The 16489-nt window shown below is 43.0% G+C and overlaps 1 protein-coding gene across 1 annotated transcript in view; it reads right to left on the bottom strand.

Moving 5' to 3' along the window:
• ITGB1 (integrin subunit beta 1) overlaps positions 1-14777 on the bottom strand; it is a 387977-nt gene extending 373200 nt beyond the window's left edge. Inside the window, exon 1 of the mRNA XM_075492501.1 lies at positions 14773-14777. The gene's annotated coding sequence lies outside the window, so the exon portion shown is untranslated. The remainder of the gene's footprint in view (positions 1-14772) is intronic.
• Positions 14778-16489: the final 1712 nt, after the last annotated feature.

Raw genomic sequence — 16489 nt, 5'->3', positions numbered from 1 at the left:
CAAGATCTGCTATATATATTTTCCTGTAGAATATTGAACATGACACAATAAAGTCTGATTTTAAACTCAAGATAAATAATAAAAAATAACATAGAAAAGCTGTTAGTAAATACTGTAAAAGGAAGTACTCGAGGGTGTTTTCTGATAGTGTAGTTATTTATAAACCTCTCCTTTCCACATGCTAAAAGACTCATTAAGGATGGGGATCCTGGATAAGAGCAATAGAGTGTATTGTGCAGTGGGTAGCATGAAGTAAATATTCATTAGGCACTGGAGAGTCCTTGTTCAGGGACCAAGCTCGGGAAGTGATGTAAACTGTTCACAAAGCACTTAATTTGATTCTATCAGAGATTTATTTCAGCATGTGATTGATGGAAACTGACTAAGTGGTAGTGTGGCAAAAGTACAAAAGCTATTGAACTATTAATGTTATTTATAAGGACAGGACTAACCGTGATAAGCAAGGACCAATATGAAATGTTTGTTTGCTTATTTGGAGTGAAAACCCTTTCTTTGTGAGGAGCCAGCATGATTGCACAGGCTTAACGGAAGCTAAGGACCTACCAGAGTCAGCATAGGTTCAGCTCCATGCTGTACGGTGGTGTGGGAAGCAGGTTAGGGCTGAGAGTTTGTGCAACAGATTTTGGAAGCACTTTGGCCAAAAAAACCATAAACACAAAGGTGCTGAACTAACTTGCATTCAGAAAATGTTGTTCTTCATCTCTGACCTCTCAGCTGCGCTGGGCTTTGCCAGTTCATCTCTCTTGCTAAGGGCAGCAGAAATGGGTAAGCAAAGTGGAGCAGCAATCAGTATTCTTTGTATTGACAACTATTTCATCTCCCAAAGAAATCACCCCTTCCTTGAGTCCACATTTCCTGAGTGCTTGGAAATCACGACAATATAAATATATGCCAATCAAGTGGTTAGCATAATAGCATATTGTGAAATTATATGTACACATCACACTACATTGATTGGGCAATTTCCTATCCAGTTATTCTTGAATTACCACTTCCTTGAATATGTCTTTTAGGAGTTCTCAGCTAGAAAGCAGTCTGCAATGTTTTATTCTCTTTAGACCTAATTTATTAAAAATATTCCAACTCCCACGTACTGGTCAATATACTGCAGGCTGCTGGGCCAGCAATAGCAACCCAAATTGGCAAGTGACTGACCAGCTACAGAACTCAAGGAGGAATACGGGTAATTGATTAGTAAATATTTGTATGAAATAATTCAAGAACCTCTTGCTTGTGATTTACTGCATGAGCTCGATCACTAACCCATTCAATACCATTTCCCTGAACTCAAGCAGAGGGATCAGACATACCAGCATTCCAGTACAGGAATCCCCATGGTGCCATTTAACTTGTAGGAGGAAGGAAGGGTTAAAGTCACAGGTGGCCTTGCAATTCTTGGGAAAAGTCCCACTTCACATGCAGGTCTCCTCAGCAACTAAGCAAAGCCAACCAATGTGTCAATCAAATTGTAGTGAGTAGAAGTCAGTCCAAACAGCTGCCTTTCTTGTCTGGTTTCCCTGGGTGTTCTGCTTGGATTTTGTGCATAGAAATACTTGACATCAAAGAGTTTGCTCACTTCACAGAGAAAGGCACAGCAGCTTCTTGGACTTCTGTCTTATTTGCTTTAGCCAGCAGGTCATCTGCATGACAGAGAACATTTTTTAATTTGATGCTGGTGCACTGATTAACAGCACAGGTCCCTTTACAGATATCTATTTCTTAGACTTGCCAATCAGCAAGATTAAGGAGGGAGCTTGTAGTAATTTACTTATAAAGAGTGAGCAGGTGACAGCCTCATATCAGCTAATGTTGGCATATTATCTAGTAAAAGAAAAATGAAACCAAATATTTTGTCTCCTAAGAATCAAAGTAGGAAAGAACAGGAGGAATGTGTGGCATTTCTCCCCAGTGCATCAGGCAGTCATTTCCCAGATAATAATTGGGTCTCTTTCCTTTATTGACATTGTAGGCTGGATTTATGCAGAAAATAAAGTATTTGAAGTAATACGATATCCATGATCTGCTTTCAAGTTTATTCAAAGTTCATAGAGGCCAAGGAGAGTTTTGTCTTAACAGAGCTTTGAATCAGGAGTTGTTTTGCTCCATGAAGTCTCCACTCTTCAATTATCTGCAATATTTATGTGATATTTTTTCTTGTGAGAACAGGCTTTCTGATGGTTCTTGCAGGTCACCAGGTTAAAATAACATATAAATATCTTCCAACTGGCTAGATCCTAATTCTGACCAGGATCAGGATGTATAGAGATAATTTTTATTTTCACACAAATTTTAACCATATTTTTTTCAGAAGAATCCACACAAACAATATTGGGTTTGTAGTTTAGGTGCAACATTATCTCATCTGTCATTACAACCACATACTCCCAAGGATCTCTAGAAGTTAGGGAAAACAGTTATGATAGGAAGATCTCTAAGCAGAAGTTCAGGTGAGCATAGAACTAATACTGCCTGTCCAGTAAGCCTGCACGTCTAGATCCTACACACCAGCTGAGACGCTGTGATCTCTTGGCCATGTCTGCTCTGTCAGAAGAATGACATGGTAACTAGACAAAACCACCATGATTATACTCTTTCCTTCCCCATTGTTGGCTTTAACTGGGTTATCAGCTGGCTTCAGTGGGGCTACACAGTGACTGAATTGAGTTCAGACTCCCTGCTGTTGGATTGCACTGGACATGTCCAGCCCTGCCCGTATCCAACGCATCCAGCATGTGAACGTGAGTAGGAACTCTGCTAGTCACCAAACCTGCCTGGGCTTAGCCAGAGCAGTCCCAGCAGCTCAGCAGGACAGTCTTGTCATAACAATACAGTTGGTCAAAAATAGATCTTGCCCCAAGCTTCTTAAGTTGAGTTCTTCAGTCAGAGTAAACTTCTACCTAGGGTATCCAAACTCAAGAGAATTTGACAGGAGTACCATGATGCTTGAGCAATAAGTAAACTGGAAGAATATGAGGTAAAGATGATGGAATTGTCTTAGGCCTTTAAGATCGCTATTATTTATCCTTTTGCGAAAAACATGCATAATTTTCTTCAGGTCCTGGGCTCTGTGTGGTTTTTGTTGGATGTTGCAGCTGCTGCCCCTATCTTGGCTTTTTAATTTTTCTAATTGGTGAGGCAATAACATAGGGAAGATGGAATGTGCTATGCAAGTGCAAAGCACAAGCCAGGCTCATTGATTTTAGTGGAAATTAGGCCTACATCTATATTTTATGCTTATATAGCACATTCCATCTTCCACACTTTTCCATTTATGGGATAATGTCGTCGCTGGAGAGAACACATCACATTCACTTCTGTATTATTTAGCCATGTAATGTGATAGTGATAAGATCAAGATGTTTGGCACTAAAATCGCAACTGTTTCAGCAAGTGCTTCATGGTTGCTTGGGGTGTCATATCTGTTAACAAGCTTGTTCATCATCTTTGCTTTTTGCTTGTGGAACAGGTAATGAGTGGTAACTTGTGTATCTCTTTCTCTAGTCATCCACTGCCCTGTTACAGAAACAATTGTCCTTCATTGAGTAAGCGTAAATCTTTCCTTAAGTTGGGTGGTTTGTTTCTTGGGTTTGGGTTTGGCTTTTTTGTTGTTGTTGTTTTGTTTGGGGGTTTTTTTTGTTGTTGTTTGTTTGTTTGGGAGGGTTGCTTCATGTTAAAATCTGTAGGCTAATTCACACAGGAGATTTTTATGCAGAGCTGCAAAACTTGAGATAAAGAACTGTCTGGTGCTTGAATAAAGGCAGCTGGGAATCCCCAGTCTGACACAGACTAATACAATCATAGAACACTCACTTTACCAGTCTCTTCCATTTTTCTGTCTCTAAAAATGGGACATTCTAACATTTACCCTCCTTGTGGTAACATTGCATGACTTAGGAAATGTTTATGGAACAACACTGTTATTAGCATAGCATTGTTTACTCCTGTAAATGTTGATTAAGGACACTGAAATTATCGGGATGATAACAGTAAGGCACAAAAGGAAATGAAAATGAGGCTTTAATCACTCTCTCAGTGTATAAAGGAACACAGATAAGGCCATTCCCAACCACAAGCTATAAACAGGACATTACCTAGTGAGTACAATTTTGTCACACATTTTCTCTCTGGGGGTTGCATCTCTGCAAAATCTCGTCTTTGCTGCCTACTGCCACTGCTGCTAGCCTGGAACCAAGCTCTCAAACATAATGAAAAGGATAAAGACAAAGTTAATGGCTGCAACATCTCATATGGGTCTCGCTTCCACAGACTTGGTAACCTTGTATAGAGCTGCTTTCATTACATGCAATGGCATGCTGTGGCTTCAATTACATGGGTGCTGCTGTGTTACTGCTTTGCCTACTGACACTAAGATACTGCCTGGATAAATATTGCTTCCTGAAGGATTACACTGAGTCAACTGCATGTACTAAGCTAAGAGTGATGAAAATCTCTTCTGGATGAGACAAGTTAACATTGCTCTTGCTGACTCAAGAGGTGGGAGAATCCTTTGCGATTCACTTACTAGAAATGCTGGTTTTGTCTAAAAGTCTGCACTCTTCCCCTGCTCAGAAGGCACATCCCCAGCTCTCTGCTTCTCCTAATTTGATTGGTGTCTATCTCAGCTTACTGTGATGCTCGCACATCAACCCATGTGTGTCTTGTCCTCGCTGAGAAACTCTGTTGCAGACTACATGACATGCCAAATTCCAGCCACTGTCCCCACTTGCATTTACTTCTTGACAAACCCAAAAGTTCTCAGAAATGTCAAGAAATCATAGTTAATCTGAAAAAAAAATGTGGAAAGCTGTGACACAATATCTATGATGCCTGCAGGAGTATTGTAAAAAACATATATTTACTTCACTGATTATTTTAAAACTCATCAGTTCTTCACTGTTTCCTTCACAAGTTGGGTTTTTCCCCCCATCTCCTTCTTGTTAGGTTTTTGACCTTTGGGTGCCTTGCAAGTGCATACCAGCAGTGTGCACATAACATGCTTTGTGCAGTGCAGATGCAGCAATATGAAGTGCAGATGAAAAAGCAGCTTTCAGTGAGTACCAAGTATCTCATACACAGTCTGCCTTCATTAGCTTTTCCCCTCTTGGAGCTGAGGGAGAGCAGAGGAGAGCAAGAGGTTTGCCATGGGCTCTCCATTACTTTTCTACTCAAATTTCCAGTTATTCTAGATCTCTGCCAAAATTCTTCTTTCTGCTCCTTGGTGCCACATCTAGAATGACCGTAATCTATCACAGAATTAACAGTCTCTAGCCCCATGAAATATAAACCACTTGTCTATGTAGGCTTCAGCAGTACATCTACTGGAGCTGGTAATTTAATCTGGTTTTGTCCCCTGTCCTCATCCCCCTAATCCTTCCTGGGACCCTGCGGCTACAACTATGCCAGTAAACTGAGTACAGTCAGGGCATGTCCCAAGCACTGGCACACCACTATCCGGTACCGTAAAACCGTTATCAAGGTACGTGACATGTCTTTGGACCAGGCAATCCAATACTCTTCCAGACAAGTAGTGGACATGACTCAGGGATCAGCATGGGCTAGAGACTGTCCCCAGTTCACAGTTTAGATACGGTTGCCCTGCCTGGGAGTTAGAAAGAGAGAGGTTAGGTAGACATGAACTGTGCTGTATCAATTGGCTACAGGTGTATCCACATCAGTGTTTTAGTTCAGGTCAGACGTGTATTAGAAGCTAATTTCCTGATTGGTTCCCAGTTCCCTCAACCCTATCCTGAATAAAATAAAGGGTGCAAATATCCTCTGTCACCCAGGGCAATACTTTACCATGAAATAAAATTATTGCAAGCGTGCTACTGTATCATAATTCCCAAGCTACTATGTAAGGTAGATAAAACAAAATGTTACTGTTAAAAAAGGTATTTCAGAGTCTTGATGTACCTTTGAACATCGGAAGTAACCTTCCTCATGACATTGGACCTTGGGGCTTGAATATGACATTGGATATTCCTTTTTCCTCATGTTCCTGTAACAATACTATCCTACATAAGACAGTCTAGATTGTAAAGGGACCATCTCCAGATTCAGAGCTCAACGTACTAAACCTTTGTGCCCAAAATGCATTGGGACTTACCCACAAGCAAAAGTTGTCCTAAGTTAGTTCTGAAAAAGTGCAGCAAGATCAGCATAAAACATCATGTAATAGATGGACCATAATTCTAACTTGGCCACAAAAATTGGGCAGTCTTGAATGGCAAGTCTGCAAGGATTTTATGGTCCTAGCTGGTATGGCTGGTACTATAGCTGCCCTTGCTCTAGTCATGTATTTGATGAATCTACTGCTTAGAGGAAAATTTTGAAGGAGAACTGCAAATGATGCAGTCTTCTCCAGATGATATTTCCAATTTGCCCAATTATCTGAAGTCCCATGCAATCTCTGTGAGGTTGTAAGACTTCTTCATTGAAATGTTGCTGCTGTATTTTGCAGAATGGACAACAGCAGCCCTAAATTCAGAGACCTACTGATTGAAAAATGAAGCCTTTTCAGAGGAGGACTTGAGGAATGGATATCTACCAAAAGCTTTGGTTAATTTTAAGGACATATATCATGCTTCTCCTATGCACAGCATGGGTAACAAGTTAATTCAAAGGCAGATCTTGGGGATGCCATTGCAGAACTTTCCAGGGTGATCTGGATTGGCATTAAGATCAATGAGACTGTGCCAAATGCTTTGTAACAAATGGTGCCCATCTTCCACATTTCTACAGTTCTTTTGCCACTTGTCATGTGCCCTCACAAAGGAGGTCAGACATCCAAATGGGAGTATGGAAACAAGTACTAGAAGATAAGAGATATTTAATCCAATAGAACTAGAAAAAGATTGCCTTGAACATGTTTACAAAACAAGTTATTGTTTGTATTGTGCAAGGATTAGATATCTTCTTGGTATAATCTGTACTCTGAGGAATTATCACTTAGCTCCAGCCCTGGATCATGCTTACATGAGACTATGAGAAACCCATCTCTGGCTGTCCATCTGCCCAGCAGATGGACATGATAGATCTGGCTTTTTTCTTTCTTGCTTTTTTTTTTTCCTTCCTTTTTCCCAAATCCAGTTGGCAGATCTTGTAATTTGCTGGGCTGACCCTTCCAAGGGCTTGATATTGAACCTGCCATCTGGCTAATAATGAGGCCAGCTGGACACTAACACCAAGACTCAGTCCCAGACTCACATTTTCTTCATCTGGCTCCTTTTCTATCTGTTTGTTCTTGCTCTGTCTGGACCCAATGGACATCATGTTGTGCAAAGTCACATAAAGTTCTTAGCCAACCTTTTAGTTTCTGGGTATACTTCATGATGGCAGAGGCGTTGTTTTCCTGTCCCGTCAGGCAACATTTTATGTTGGATGTGGACCATATAGGATGCCAAAGAGAGAAAAACCTGATGAAACTACTCTTACTGTTAATAAGCAGCAATATCTTCTGGTTGCAGCAATAGGGTCAGATAAATCACTTGATCATTTCCCTCAGAGTTTAATTGAACCACTGCTCTAACTCACCAGTTTGATTGATGTGGCAGCGTACACAGATTCTTGATTCATAAGTAAACACTTTTCTGTTGTTAAATTAGAGACCATCCTCTAGGACACCGAGAACAACTGAATCTGACAAAGACTGTTGGTACACTGGATGCTACTGGATCCACCTAGGTTGTGGAGTACGGGGGCTGACTGTCAAAGACACGTGTTTGTATTCTGCATAAGCTTGCCATGGGACCCCATCATGTCTGCCTCTGTCATGTCACTACTATCCATGAAATGAGAGTTAGAGAATTTAGGTGTCTTTGCTGGACACAAACAACTGATCATGCAGACAAAAGGACTGGTCTGTAAGGGAAAGTGAGCCAGGAGCTGAGCACAGCAGCAAAGCAGGCAGGGCACAGGTCTCACCAGCACAGCCCCATAGCACCCCAGCAACGTGAGCAGGGCAGGTCCAGAGACAGGAGCTGGCTTCAGCCTAGAGTCAAGATTGCCAGACAAGTCTGTAGTGATGAGGCAGGTCTGAAGTCAAGCCAGGAGGCCAAGTCTGCCTGTCAGGGTCAGAACTCATGGCAGCGGGGTGTATGGACAGGCATAGGCATAGCTGAAAGATAGCTGAGACAAGGACCAAGGCTTTCATGCAAAAGGTTTAACGGTTCCTGCTAAAACATATAGGGTGAGAAGAATCAGATCTATTATCCTTTGGAAGTTTAGTTTTGTTAACGTGACATAACAGATGTCTCGCTTTCAAACATAAAAATATGAAGTAGCTATCCTTTTTCATTAATATACTGAAAGGCGTCCTCTCCACAGACAAGTGTTTCTCTTTATTAACATGATTTTGCAGACACTTTATCCATGACAGACTGTAAAGTCAATGTCCATGCTGTGATAGTTTCCCTGCTCCTATCCAATAACATGCCAGTGCCATATCTTCACGGAAGAAAGAGATCATTCTCCCCCAAGGGGAGAATCTTGTTTAACATCTGTTCTATGTCTTCTGCAGCTCCTGCTGTTGCCTCTAACACAGACAGGGCCACTCTCAAGTGTAAAGACCCATTTTGAAAATGATCAGTTTCTTGCCAGCTGTTAAATGAAGTACAGTACAAGGACAATCCTTCACATGTCCATGGAGATAAGTTAATGCTACTATGCTAATCAGGTGTGTGTTGTCCCCATTCAGCAAGCCTTACTGTGCATGTACCAAGGTCTATTCACCCTGAATCCTCTGAAGCTTGTTGTGGCAGACCATTGATTTATGCTGTTGTTGTTGCCTTAGAAAGCACAGAAGGGTTCATATTGCCAGGGATGCGGGATCAATCCTGTAATTACAGTCCATTAGCAGGGAAGCCACTGTTAGGGCTCTCTTGCATTAGAAATAGACCATCATTTCTAAAACTGTCTAAAACAATGAGGTCTATGAAAATAGCTCCCAGTTGTAAGGAAGAGGTTTGTACAATCAGCTGGAGATGTAATTGCATTGGAGCACAGGTCAGCACGGAGGGGAGATGGTCCTTGTCTCAGTGCATTAAAGGCAATACACTACAGCTATGGCAGACTCCTTTAATTTCAGAGTGATTTTCAAGGCTGCATTTGAAAGCAATCTGCCTCCAGGTGCTTTTCTCCAGAAAGATTTCCCACCAGATTTCTACTTAGTGCTTTGCACCCTGTCCTCTGCTTCACCCAGGAGACCTTTAAGGAATTGCTTTCAGATTCACCATTCAGGTTCTTATAGACACTTCCAGGTCTCACTTACCTATCTCCATCTGTGACTTGAGTTTTGAACCAATGCACAGCCACTCATTTCTCCTCCTATCCAAATCTCTGTTGATGAATTCACTGTTGGTATTTCCCACTATGTAATTCCAAAAGGTGAAGTATGGCTGCAGCTGAACGTGGTGCTATTCATGGTCACATTGTCAAGAGCCAACTGCTCTTCCAAAGTGTAATATACTATTTCTATTACTTTTGTGAGAACAGGTGCCAGCCAGCTGACACAGGGTGCTGGATACTTGCAAGCTCAAACAGCCAGGTTATTAAAATATTGTTAAAAGAAAACACGGGCTGTCAGTTGTAAACTTGGCTGCCCTTGGCTGCCTGGCATCGCCAGACACTTAGCATTCTGCTAAGTTGGAGGTATTACTGTTGGTAAATTATATAGCTTTAATTATATCAGCTCTAATCTCTACTGCCAACAACTGCCAAGCATCTGCATTTTTCTTTGTTCTGCTACTGCTCCACCCAGAGAAATAGTGGATTGAGGACCCTCTCTGTTGCTGTGCTCCAAGGCTCCAGACATTGTTAATAGGCCAGCAGTAAGACCACGTTCTGCATTTGCCAAATTTGATCTTTGTCATACAACCTCGTATCCTGTGCGTTGACTGAAATGCAACACCATTTCTGTGAATGTCTGTTCAACATCTCCTTCACCACCTGATTTTCTCTCATAGCTGGAGAACAAGAGAAAGTCTCAGGGAGAGAAATCTAAAGATTATTGATAATGGTTTCTTCCCTTGATCCCCTTTTGCCATGCATAATCATTTAGCCATGACTCCACTTATCTGACCAGACCAATCTATCTTTTCTTTTGCCAGTTCCCTGTCCAACTGTCAGCAGTCCGAGGTACAGTGGTGCTCAAGCCCCCAGCCTAGGTGGGCCTTAGCAATGTATCCTCTGTTACTGGAATAGTTTATGCCAATGCAGCTCCCTGGATTTCAGCCCGGAGACTTCACATAAAAGAACTGAAATCAGCACTCCCTAGTCTCTGATTCCTAGCTTAGTCTCTACACACTTACTGTAATCTTCCGGGGCTGTCTGGGCAGTTCTTCTAAAGGAAGGGCAATCTCACTCGCTGACCTATAGCTTTTTTCTCTTTCAGCTAGGTCAGCAAGCAGCCTTAGCCAAGAAAGTGTTTAACCCCTTAGCAGCAAGGATTGCACTGGGTGACATTTCCCTGGCTCTTCTACAAGAACGATGTCAATGATCATTAAGATCATCATTAATGATCATTTGTTTAAAAACTCAATAATGTGGATTTCTTGGCATGAAGCACACCTTAGGCCACTGGGAAATTCAGATCCACTTGCAGAACTTCATCCTTGCAACCTCCCAGTAACATATCCACAAATAGATTTAGAGAAGCTTGGAATTCTTGCAGCTTTTGATTCAAACTTCACAACCTGAGCCTATTTCAGTCTGTGCATTGAATGGTACCTGAGCAGTACCTTTCGGAACACCAGCTCCTTGAAGCACTGTATGGTACTCACAGCAGCTCCCCACCTTGCCCCATATGTTGCACTTAGTTCAAGAGTTTCTTTTCCCTGGTCATGGTACAAAAGAATATTAAAATAAAAATCTAGCCAATTACCAGGAAACTGTTCTTCTGTTAAGTTAGCAACTATTCCTCTATTTCTGTTCCTTTTATCACCCTCTGTGTAAAAAACCTGCTCAGTTACACTGTAAATAATTGCATTTCATTCCTCTCCCATGTTCCCCTTCTTGTCCCAAGTGACCTATTCAATTCTCAGCTCTTTTTTGAAAAAGAAAAATCTACACAAAGTATCAGTGACAGTCAATATTTAAGGAACATCTTCAAATATCCCATACTGCTGCACACAGATTTAGGGGCTCTCTCATACCACCTGTCTGAGTAGGAGGTAGTAGTAGGTGTTACTGTATTTCTGTGCTGTTTTGCAGAAGAGAACTGAGCTACCGCACCGCACGCAGGTTCATAAAGCCAGGGGAAGGATGCACTGAGTTGCAGCTGAGGCTGTGTCGCAGAGAAGGTCCCTCCAGGGACTCCTTCCCCAGCTGGACCAACAGCCGCCTTTCCCATCAGGTGACTGCACAGTACGGACACATCACTGTCATATGGTCATGGTGCATCTGCTGCCCCCGGCACCAGGCCAGGATATGGCTGGTGAAGACACATGGGTGTAGAAAGCTGCGCGGGTAACAAAATGGTGGTCAGGGCAGAGCAGGTTGATGCTGTGTGACAGTGGGCAGCCGCCCGGGTCTGAGAGGACATCAGGGTGTTAAATCCACCCCTCTGCAGACAGCGCTTAGTGTCCAGGGGAGCCCTCCTGCACTCCGCACCCTTCACAGGAGCACGGGCACAAGGGGAGCAGGATTTACTACTTCTCCAGGCACAGAACGAACCTGAGCACTTTTGCTCCTCTTCCCTAGGCTCTCTTGGCTCTTGCTGCGCTCTGTGGGTGACTGGGCCAACACCAACACACCCTGAAGGACCGTGCACACTCATCCGCCACGGTGGGTCATGGGAAAGTGAGCGGGGAGCCTGGAGTGTTGGCATGACAAGCCTGTGCCACACAGCCCCAGCCACCCCTGCTGCACCAGCATAACGGGAGCTACAGCCACCAGTCCGTGTAGGTGCTGCTGCAACCTCCCTTCAGGTCTGGAGGCTTTTCAGTAAGCTCTGAGGTAGCATCTGTAAACAGGAATGCAGTGTTGCAGCTAAATACCTCCTTTCAACCAAGAAAAAGGCCAATTTTGAATCCCTCAAACACAGGTAGAAATTTTCAGAAGTGACTTACAGCAATCATGGGAGAATCTTTGCTAATATTCCTCTTCACTGGCTGCTGCACAAGCACAGAGACAGCCCCATCCTAAAGTGTTTCGTCTCCAAGAGAAAAGACAATCAGCGGGTACAAAGAGCTATCTAGGAATTACAAGGAAACAGCTAGAAAACTGGTCAGCACGACAAACACCAGTTTCAGCACAGCGGCAGCCTGCCAATTGTTACATCTTTTGCAGCCATCACAGCAAGAGAGAGTTTTTTAAATGGATTTCAAGGAGGGGCAGCAACCGCAGAGGTGCTTGTTCAAAAATTGAGAAGCAGAAGGAAGAAAAAAAACCAGATAATAACTGATGTCCAGAATGACATTGAGTGGTCTTGGCTTTTGTTTTTGCAACTCAGTTGTTTTGGGTTGCTGTGGGGTTTTTTGGGGTGGGAGAGAGACAGACTCTTTTCCAGTATGTGAAAACACACATGCACACATGCACACCCCCCCCCACCCCCCCCCCCCATTTCCCTGTTAACATGCTTTCATTGCCTACATCTCAGAGCCTTTGTTACGGTTACATTTGGTTCTCATTTAATCTGTGCTGCCCCCCTCGCGCCTCTCTCTCGCCTCTCTCTAGTGTTTAGCTGAGGCTTCTTTCAAGCCTCTCTCCTCACAGTGCCACCAAGGCCTTGTCTTTCTCCTCTTTCCCTCTTAGCATTGTTTCTATCTATCTTGTCAACATTCCAAGCATTCGCTCTTATTTTAAGCCTCTGTTTTTCTATTATTGGGATTTTTTTCCCCACTATTTCTCCCTGTCATTTGCCCTCTGTCTCTTTTTCTGTCATTTTCTTCTCCCTTGCATTAAGCATGCCCTTTACCATTATTTATCCTCTAGATCAATTCCAGTCTGTGTCTTTTTTTTTCTCCTTCCTCCCTTCTGGTTGTTTCATTCCCCTTCTCTCTTTTTGATCCTCTTTTTCATGCTCTCCTTTCCCCTGAGAGCCTGTTGGTATTTAAGCAATCCTTCAGTGTATAATTTTTGTTTATTGTAAGACCAAGATTCAAAGTCCACCTTGACAAAGAAGATATCTCCACTGACTTCGGTGGGCCTGCCTGAGCGCTGTAACTTGTAGGATTTGTTTTGTTCCAGAAATTGAGTTTCTGAAGGCTTTGATTACAAACAGAACTATTTACATATTAAACGTGTTTGTGGCCAGAATTTGAACTCAGTGTACTACATGGGGATCACTTAAGTCACAACAAATATCTTTTCGTGCTACCTATTTATTTCTTATTAAAAACATGTGAAATTACGTTGGAGAAGCATGGTCCAAATTGAGCAGTGGTTGAGACATCCTTTCTCTTTTAAAGGAACAGAATTTCCTGACACCTACAGCAACTCCGTGCTTGTGAATCAGTAGTTGCTCTCAACGTGAAAAAAACATTTTGATGCTAGCTTTTGGGATATTCTAGATTCTGTCTGCCATGATGCTCTGCCTTCATCTTCACTGAGTAAAAACACTGGGACATCTGAGTTTTATTCCATCAAACAGAAAAATGTAAACCACTTCTAAAGATGCTATTTAAGTATTTTCCTGTCTTCTGCAGCTTAAATAATAGTTTCATTTTTTGTTACCTATTTCTGTTGGGGTTTTTTTCACTGCTGAAGAGAAGTACAGATCCTGAAGAAGACAGATGGGCTGAATATGTGGGAAACAGTCAGAGTGATCTTAATGTGAACAGTCAGAAATGCTCTTTATTAGCCATATGAGTTTTATGGGTTGTAAAAGGAACCATCAAATTCAAGTCAGGTTCCTTGAATTGCAGGAACTATGCCTTTTCCCTATTCTGGATGGTTAAACAAAATGAAAAACATGAAAAAAATACTCATGTAGGACAGTCAGAGGAGTTATTCAGTTTAATATGTTTTTAATTAAATCCCAGCACTTGATGTGAATATCCAACCTGCATGGAGAGTGACATCGAGAAATTTTTCAGTGCTGTCACACTCTGGTTAAGCTCCTGCCTATTTCTGACCAGTGTTCTATTTCCCTATTAAAAAATGTTCATCATCTTTCCCCCCTTGCTACTTTCACAATGTTATTTCCTCCCAGCATCTTTTCTTTTTCAGTCACAACCAGCCAAATTCCTTCTCACAGCTACATAAGTGTTTCCCTCTTCCACTTTCATGTGTCGTGTTGCAGGAACCATTTCCTCTTCCGCTGCCATTATCTCGAATGGGCTTCTCCATATCAGTGACTCTTTCATCTCCTTTCAAACATCAAGAACATCATTCAGTCTCTCCCATGGATAGCCTGCTGAGGCCTCCTATCACTTTTACATTTAAATTATAGTTTAAATTATAGCCTCATTGTGTAAGCATTTAGGGGCTATCATTTGCACAGATGACTACAATAAGGCAGACTAGTTCCAACTTATAAAGCAGTGGAAGCGCACAGCTTGCAGACTTGTTTAGCCCATATCTCAGCCTGATTAAAAAAAAAAAAAAAAAAAAGGAAGATGACTTGGAAGAGGGATCAGAAAGGTGAGTCAGTGACCTGCCACCTGCGGGAAGGGGGCTGCTGGTGCAGAACCACCCCCCCTTTGCTTTTGACATCTCACCAAATCATGTCACTTTTTGAAGCTCAGTCTTCCTAGCCTGCCTTTATAGCCAAATCAGAAATCAAGGCACCAGATCTGAGTTGACAGATAACCTCTGAAGCTCCCTTCACCAATGATACAGCTTAGGACAGACCACTTAAAAGCCTCAGGTGCCTAAAATTCAGTGAGATGGATCTGGAGCCCAGCCCCTTGCCTAAGGTGTTGATGATTTAGAAAAGGTCACTAACATATCTATTGGGTTTCCTTCTCCACAAAGACCAGGCCCAAAACACAGTGGCAGCTTCAATATGAGAGCATCCACATGAGCTGCAGATTATCCGTATGAACAATGAGTGAAATTCACCCATGCAGAGCAGGGCCTTTGCACCACTGGAGTCCAGCAAACATCGAGCGACGGCCACAGCCTAACCTTTTTCTGCAGAACTGTCTGTGGGTGTTGTGCCCATGCCTGAGCTCTGCAGCAGCAACACCTCAAGTCACAATATTCCCGTGTCCAGGAAACCTCTGGCGTAGCACTCCGCTATGCCTTTCTTGCCTGAGTCTTCCTCTGAGCTCTGTTATGGCTCTTACAGGCAGAACCGAGTCCAAAGCATAATCATGTGAAGTTGCAAGAACAGGTAAGAACACATCTTATATACCTATCAGACAGGCTTGAAATTAAAATCTGGTATAACAGACAACTATTCTCAGATCTAGCTGCAAACGGTAAATAAATCCAGCTTGTAACTTAATGATCCTTGCGTTCGCAACCAGCAGTGAAAACTGCCTGGGGAACAAAAGCTGGAACTGTACGTGGAAGACAGAATGAAGTCATTGGCAATTATATACAGAAAGCACCTGGATTTTATCATTCCGACCTGGAGATACAGTCATGTTAGTTCTGGCCAGAAATCCCCCAGTTAGTGAGGGCTGGGGTTCAGGATCAGTCCCCTGGATGTTAGATCTGTGCTGCTGCTCATTTCACGTTCATATCCCACATTAGACACCCTGCACCGCGCAGAGGCTTCGTTATATTACCCCGCCGGTCTCTCCTGCTCCCTCCCTCCTCCCACGGCTCAGACCAAAATCGTCTGCCTTTCTTGGAATTCATTTCAAAACAGATTCATGTGGCGCCTGCTATTCCCCAACAAACAAATAAATTAGCTGCTGTGATATGGAAATTTGCATGATTCACTGTACTTAAAAACTGTTAGCTGTGAACTTATTAATTGAAAACCACAGGACGATAATAAGCGTGTCCTTCAGTCTGAACACGAGTCCCTTGTTATACTGAATTTGTAAAGCAATAAAGATGTGTTTTTCAAGGAAAACACCGCTGCCTCAGGACAGTTGAGACCTGGTCACACCTCGCAGCAGACAGAGATGTTTTCAGGGAGGGGAGCGCAGGAGCCTCCTGCCAAAGCCGTGGCACCCCAGCTGCAGGGCACGGGCAAGGCACAGGGGTCCCCAGGGGCAGCCGCACTACCTCGGCCTCTCCCGCCCCTCTCCAGCAATCCCTCCATCACCTTCGGGATGCTTTCCCCCACCCCTTCCCCACAGCTGGGGTGCAGGGAGATGGCTTTTGCCTCCCTCCTGCACAGCTGCCCTGGGGGCTCTCCCTGCTCGTCCCTCCCCTGGCATCCCCACACATGGGCGGGGAGAAATGATTTAGCCCTAGTGTAACGTCACCTTTCAGCTGACTCTGCTTTCCTTGCAGAATACTGTACCTGTTGATTTATTTGCTCTGCTTCGGTCATACATACTCACATGGGTTTCCTTGTGCCTTGCATTTATTGCAGACAAACTGTTTCTCCCCTCTTTTTTAGAAAATT

The sequence above is a fragment of the Mycteria americana genome, chromosome 2 (assembly GCF_035582795.1).
Source record: "Mycteria americana isolate JAX WOST 10 ecotype Jacksonville Zoo and Gardens chromosome 2, USCA_MyAme_1.0, whole genome shotgun sequence".
Taxonomy (NCBI): Eukaryota; Metazoa; Chordata; class Aves; order Ciconiiformes; family Ciconiidae; genus Mycteria; species Mycteria americana.
Note: the sequence above shows the minus strand (reverse complement) of the source record. Positions and strands in the feature narration are given on the sequence as shown.